The 7,536-nt window shown below is 44.7% G+C and overlaps 2 non-coding genes across 2 annotated transcripts; one reads left to right on the forward strand and one right to left on the reverse strand.

Moving 5' to 3' along the window:
- Window positions 1-3,932: 3,932 nt before the first annotated feature.
- trnaw-cca (transfer RNA tryptophan (anticodon CCA)) lies at window positions 3,933-4,004 on the forward strand. The gene has a single exon. It is a non-coding gene; the product is annotated as a tRNA-Trp (tRNA).
- A 1,933-nt stretch (window positions 4,005-5,937) lies between these two features.
- On the reverse strand, window positions 5,938-6,025 carry trnap-cgg (transfer RNA proline (anticodon CGG)). Its single transcript is given in 2 exon segments — window positions 5,938-5,973; window positions 5,990-6,025. It is a non-coding gene; the product is annotated as a tRNA-Pro (tRNA).
- Window positions 6,026-7,536: the final 1,511 nt, after the last annotated feature.

Consider the following 7,536-nt stretch of genomic DNA (forward strand, 5'->3'; position numbering starts at 1 on the left):
ACCGAATGCCCTAAACGCTGAACTCAGGGTCCCATGTACTTTATTGTGAAAGGTTTTTCTTCTTCCATTGTAACCACAATGACGCACGTGCTTGTGGGTTGTGAGATGAAATATGGAACGGCCCGGCGAGTTCGGGGGCAACAGGCTGCGGAGCTTTTAGACTGATCTCCAACTCGGCCGAGTCTCTGTATACATATAATAAACTTGGGTGTTTTCCACTTGAGCAGATGGGTGTCTGAGTCATATTCTTTAACATAGTTTCCACCCCAACAATTTGGCTACATTACACTCGGTCCTTTCTTCCAAGTCGTTAATGTAGATTGTAAATAGTTGGGGTCCCAGCACTGATCCCTGTGGCACCCGACTAGTTACTGATTTCCAACCCGAGAATGAACCATTTATCCCGACTCTCTGTTTTCTGTTAGTTAGCCAATCCTCTATCCATGCTAATATACTACCCACAAACCCATGTTTGTTTTTATCTTGTGTGGTAACCTTTTATGTGGCACCTTGTCAATGCCTGCTGGCAGTCCAAATACACCACATCCACTGGTTCCCCTTTATCCACCCTGTTTGTTACATTGGTGGAGCCCAGATGATATTGGACAGGAGACGGTCGGTTGTCGGTGCGTGGCAGGAATTGGAGCAGTAAGTGGGCTGGTGAGCCTCATAAACACCTGCTTTAGGTCCCAGGCCCCAAACACAGGCCACAGGCCCTGGGATGGCCGCGTGGCGACAGGCCCGGGTCAGCGGGGTCACTGGCCGCCATCTTGGACGGTTCATGGCGCATGTGCGGCCACCTTGTTGCAGGAACCAAGACATTTAGCAAAACATCAAATGCTGATATTTGTGTGCTGGGGTCCGGCCAAATATCATCCAAAGTTCCCCATACACCTCTGCAGGGAATTCCACAAGTTAACAACTCTCTGAGTGAAGAGGTTTCTCCGCATCTCCTTCTTAATTGGCCGACCGCTTATCCTAAAACTATGTCCCCTGGTTCTGTACTTCCCCAACATCGGGAACAATCTACCCGCATCGAACCTGTCCAGTCCCGTCAGAATCTTATACATTTCCATGAGATACCCTCTCATCGTTCTAAACTCCAGTGAATAAAGGCCCAGTTGATCCAGTTTCTCCTCATATGACAGTCCAGCCATCCCGGGAATCAGTCTGGTGAACCTTCCCTGCACTCCCTCAACAGCAATAACGTCCTTCTTCAGATTAGAAGACCAAAACGGAACACAATATTCCAGGTGAGGCCTCACTAAGACCCTGTACAACTGCAGTAAGAACTCCCTGCTCCTATACTCAAAGACCCGAGCTATGAAGGCCAACATACCAATTGACTTGTTGCACCTGTATGCCAACCTTCAATGACTGATGACCCATGACACGCAGGTCTCGTTGCACCTCCCCTTTTCCTAATCTGCCGCCATTCAGTTAATATTCTGCCCCAGTGGTTTTGCCCCCACAATGGATAACCTCACATTTATCCACATTATTCTGCATCTGCCATGCATTTGCCTACTTACCTAACCTGTCCACGTCACCCTACAGCCTCTTAGCGTCCTCCTCACAGCTCACACCGCCACCCAGTTTAGTGTCATCTGCAAACTTGGAGATATTACACTCAAGTCCTTCATCCAAATCATTGATTTATATTGTAATGAGCTGGGGTCCCAGCACTGAGCGCTGCGGCACTCCACAAGTCACTGCCTGCCATTCTGAAAAGGACCCGTTTATCCCGACTCTCTGCTTCCTGTCTGCCAACCAGTTCTCTATTCACGTCAGTACATTACCCCCAATACCATGTGCTTTGATTTTGCACACCAATCTCTTGTGTGGGACCTTGTCAAAAGCCTTCTGAAAGTCCAAATACACCACATCCACTGGTTCTCCCTAGTCCACTCTGCTAGTTACATCCTCACAAATTCCAGAAGATTTGTCAAGCATGATTTCCCTTTCATAAATCCATGCTGACTTGGACAGATCCTGTCACTGCTTTCCAAATGCCCTGCTGTTTCATCTTTAATAATTGATTCCAACATTTTCCCCACTGCTGATGTCAGGTTAACTGGTCTATAATTACCCGTTTTCTCTCTCCCTCCTTTTTTAAAAAGTGGTGTTACATTAGCTACCCTCCAGTCCATAGGAACTGATCCCGAGTCAATAGAATATTGGAAAATGACCACCAATGCATCCACTATTTCTCGGGCCACTTCCTTAAGAACTCTGGGACGCAGACTATCAGGCCCTGGTGATTTATCAGCCTTCAATCCCATCAATTTGCCTAACACAATTTCCCACCTAATAAGGATATCCTTCAGTTCCTCCTTCTCACTCGACCCTCGGTCCCCAAGTACATTCGGAACATTATTCGTGTCTTCATTCGTGAAGACAGAACCTAATTATTTGTTCTATTGGTCTGCCATTTCTTTGTTACCCATTATAAATTCACCTGAATCCGACTGCAAGGGACCTACGTTTGTCTTCACTAATCTTTTTCTCTTCACATATTTACAGAAGCTTTTATGTTCCAAGCAAGCTTCCCCTCGTAATGAAACCCTTAGTCCTTCCCTGTTGAATTCTAAATTACTCTCAGTCCTCAGGTTTGCTGCTTTTTCTGGCCAATTTTTGTGCCTCTTCCTTGGTTTTAACACTATCCTTAATTGCCCTTGTTAATCACGGTTGAGCAACGTTCTCCGTTCTATTTTTACTCCAGACAGGGATGTACAATTGCTGAAGTTCACCCGTGTGATCTTTAAATGTTTACCATTGCCTATCCACTGTCAACTCTTTTAGTATCCTTGGCCAGTCTATTCTAGAATTGCCAATTCACACCTCACACCGTCAAAGTTCCCTTTCCTTAAGTTCAGGACCCTAGCTTCTGAATTAACTGTGACACTCTCCATCTTAATGAAGAATTCTACCATATTATGTTACATTTCCCGAAGGGGCCCCGCACAACAAGATTGCTAATTAGTCGCTTCTCATTGCACATCACCCAGTATAGTATGGCCAGCTCTATTATTGGTTCCTCAACATATTGGTCGAGAAACCCATCCCAAATACGCTCCAGGAAATCCTCCTCCACCACATTACCACCATGTGGTTAACCCAAACAATATGTAGATTAAAGTCACACCTTGATAACTGCTGTACCACCACTGCACACATCCCTTATTTCTTGTTTGATGCTGTCCCCAACCTTACCACTACTAAACAGTGAGATAGACATTGCAGCAAGGGTCTGGTTATTGTGAAACAACAATTCTAGAAGAACAGTGACCCCGACATGATTTGAACAAGCAGCCCTTTGATCTAGAATCAGACGCACTACCGTTGAACCACGAGGTTTACATAGTAGTTAAGGGATGTTCGTCTATATGACGGTTCTGCAATACAAGGGACTTTAAATTTCCCGCCCGTTAAAATACAGTGAGTAAAATGGGATATGGTTTAACAGTCACATGCAAAGTGTCATGTATTGATGCTTGGGGTCATTTGACGCCAGGGGGCGCCACTGTCGGAGGTCATCGGGCTGTACGCGCGTGTGCGCGGGCCCTGGTATATAAGAGCGAGTACTATGTCACGTGGGCACTTTGGGAATAAGTAAAGTTGAACCAGGTTTACAGTAGAGTGAGTTCACATTAACAAGTCTGTCCAGTCATTCTATACATTGCACAAAACACAGGACAAATGATTGAATATGGAGTGTCCCTGAGTTAGCATTTGTTTGATTGTGCAAAAGAAGGTGAGGGGTTAATTCATGATGCTTTCCCGTGAAAGCAAGACAAAAGGTTAAGAAAAAAACCATACGGTGACTGTCAGGTGAGCGCTGCTTGCGATACCTGGTGGGAATGGGCGGTAATTTTAAAGCCCCTTGTATTGCAGAACCTTCATATAGACGAACATCTCCCACTCACTGTGTAGGCCTCGTGGCGCAACGCTAGCGCGTCTGACTCCAGATCAGAAGGTTGCGTGTTCAAATCACGTCGTGGTCACTGTTTAGGATATTGTTCTTCCAGAATTAATATTTCATTTGCTGTTTGAAAATAAACAGACCCTTGCTCCAAGGTCTGTCTCACTGTTTCCCCGGTGTCAGGCAGAGATACGCCTGCTGCCCTCAATTATTTCATGTGACAGGACACAAAACTTCAAAATCAACCTGCAGGTGGCCACACACAGCAGTGAGTAGTCAGGATGGCCGAGCGGTCGAAGGTGCTGTGTTCAGTTCAAAATCTATCTTGAAGACAAGGGTCCAAATCCCACTTCTGGTGTTTATTATTTTTAATCATTAAGCAGAAACAAACACCAACTTTGTAAATATTGAACCATTAATGTTAATTATTTCATTTTCTCCAATCTTTAATTGATCAATGTTCAAAATGTTTACGCGGGGTTGCGATGCGTGGAGTTTTCACGTGTTAAACGAATGTGATAACCACTACACTACTGAAATACTGCAATCGACACAATGCCAGGAACATAACCAGAGCTTTCACCTACACAGCTGGCCGATACTTCAGGAGCTGGTTTTCCGAGTATAGAATGACGGTGCTGTATTTAGGAAGGCAGTGAGTGTGGTAGAAATTGATCTCGTGTTTCCCAGACTTTGCACATCGGAACAGGAGCTGGCCATTTAGCAGCGAGTGGTTAGGATCAGGAATGCACGGTTTGAGACTTTCTGGCCTCAGGTAAGAAGGTGGTGCTCAGGAAGGTTTGTATTCTGTTTGTGTGAAGGTTTGTATTCTGTTAATCGTCGCCAATTGTTGTGAAAAGTAGAACACCAGGAGGCTGAGTACTGTGAGCGAAACTTAGTGTGATCTTAGTCTTCTTTATTACAACTCCAGAGTGCCTGAACAACATGGCAGCCAACCTATTATACTGGCACTGCAGGTGTGGTCAGGTGACCATTAGGACTCCAACAGTCACGCCCTCTGGTGGCAAGTATGACATAGTTACATACTTCACGTAATTGTTATCGTTAAGAAGTTATAATTCCAATGAATGCCTGAATCATCAGAAAGGAGCCTGTCTTTTAGGACAAGGCTACATATCAGGAAGGAGCGTAGTTAGATGACAAGGGAAGTGATACTCTGATGATAAGTTTGGAGAATAAAAAGAGTAAATACTGGAAACACTGAGCAGGCCAGGCAGCATCTGTGGAGAGAGAAACAGAGTTAACGTTTCAGGTTAATGACCTTCCATCAGAAGTTGGACAGTTGTGTTAGGTAATACTATTAAAAGTTTCAATTGTCACGAAGCAGGGGTAAGGAAAAGATATAAAATGTGGCATTTGGAACAGATAGTTTAGAATCCGATTAATGTTTGATCAATTGGTACACCGAGCTGAAAACTGCAACGTATTTGTGTTCTTTGGCTAACATTCGCAAGGTTTGGGTGTAAGTACTATTAAGTGTATGTTTCATTATTGTCTGCTTAATAACTCTGACATTTAATGTTGCGGACCCTATTCCTGCACTGCGTGTGTTCCAGCTCTGTTTGGAGCACCGATCCCTTCAATCCGTCGCTTACATGGACAGTTGGATTCACCGTTTCTTTGTTTGGAGAAATTTAAAAGATTGAAAGCGGCGCACATCAACCTGGTGACCGACTCACTAACCGCTACACGCTGGTCCCGTGAGATGGATGCACAGTTACTGTTACAAGCTTGAACGCAGGTACAAGCAGAACTCATTCATAGAAAGTCCAAGTCCCTGAGGCACCTGATTTTTTGCACCAAACTCCTTCGCAACGAGTTGCGGTTCGTGTGGGGTGATTTGGGCACATCTTTCCCCACACGACAACACTTCAAACACAACAAAACGGATGCAAAGCGCTTTGGGGCGTCATGAGTTCCTGAAAGGTGTTGCCGAAATGCAAGTCCTTCTTTGCAAAAGTTTGATGCAATTTCAAAATTCTTGGGTAAATTGAGGGCTCGTCCGGGATTTGAACCCGGGACCTCTCGCAAATTTCAAGCAATAACCCCGAAGCGAGAATCATACCCCTAGACCAACGAGCCAACTGCTCAATAAACGTGGAGATAAGGTGTAACCATTATTGAAACATTTTTAGTGTCTTGCTATTCTTGATCGGAGGAGCACATGAGATGGAATCAGTGACTTTGCTTTTTCGACCTGTCTTCTGAAGCACCGCACGGTCCAACTCGGAAAGTCAATGAGCTGTTGGGACGTTAGTGTATCCAGGCTGTGGGTGGTCACCCCGAGCGCAGCAGAGGGGTTTCTGTATTAGTTCTGGGTCTATAACCCTGTGCTTTGGTTTCTCTATTTATTCCCCTGTCTCAGTTTCTAGTGTTTAAAAGGGAACAAAAGATGAAATGGGTCTCACTGTGGAACAATTTCTCTCACTCAAAGTTAGACACACTACCGTGGGCAGCACGAGGTCTCGGTAGGTAGCTGTTGATATGCAGGGTCATATACAAATATATATAAATATATCGACATGTATCGTAACAGTTCCCTGGTGGTCGAGCGGTTAAGACCCGGCGGACTAACCTGGTTTCAATCCACGATCAATTCATCGCATTAAAATAATTGAGGTCTGTGAGACGATTAATAATTGCTGTAACCACCATGAATACCAATAGTTTCTGTGATAGACCGAGCTTACAGACTATCTGACTTTTCCGGGCATGTATTCCGGGTTTAATTTTGTAAACTGGGTGAGTTCGTTGATCGCGGATAGAAAGGTAGGAGCCTCTGTGGCCCCACTGTGAGGATGTGGAAGTGAACACGGTGGCTGGGTGTTCCCTGACATTTCTGTAAAGGGCAGCGGAGGAGAAGGTTTGAGAGCATTCAATGCAGGACAGAAGTTGTTTTAGTGAGCCAACACACAATGCCGATCAGCACAGACGGAGCTCACTTGTCACCTCCCCTCTGTTGGGGTTATTGTACCAGAGGTTTCTGTAGTGTAGTGGTTATCACGTTTGCTTTACACGGGGAAGGTCCCTGATTCAATCCCGAGTTTAGTCTCCTGGCAAATGCTGCCTGACCTGTTGAGATTTCCAGCATTTGCTATTTATTCTCCTGGTAAAAGGTCTCCCTTATTCCTTAATTGCTCTTTATTTCACTTCAATAAATAGATAACTTTGACTGAGAGAAAACGGATCCACCGGGGACCTTTTGCGTGTGAGGCCAACGTGATATCCGCTGCACTGCAGCCCATCAATAAGTGAGAAACCACTGAATACAAAGGATGAGCTGGTCAAAGTCAAACCCTCCTTTCTTATTCAGCAGTGGCATGAACGGGAGTCAGACGCCACAAAATTTAATTAAAGACACAAATACAAGTAACACTTGCAAATCTTTTCACTGTAAAATTATTTCACTTTATTTGAAATCCGACAGCAGTGAATCTGAAAATACGCACGGTGGGATTTTATCTTCACTACTGATTTTATTTTGGGTGCACGATAGGAAAAACCGGTGCTGCTAAATTTGATAAAAGTTGCCCCAGATCCCTGAAGACTTTGAACCAGAAAGCTAAAATACAGTGAGTAAAATGGGATATGGT

The sequence above is a fragment of the Pristiophorus japonicus genome, unplaced genomic scaffold (genome assembly GCF_044704955.1).
Source record: "Pristiophorus japonicus isolate sPriJap1 unplaced genomic scaffold, sPriJap1.hap1 HAP1_SCAFFOLD_75, whole genome shotgun sequence".
Lineage (NCBI taxonomy): Eukaryota > Metazoa > Chordata > Chondrichthyes > Pristiophoridae > Pristiophorus > Pristiophorus japonicus.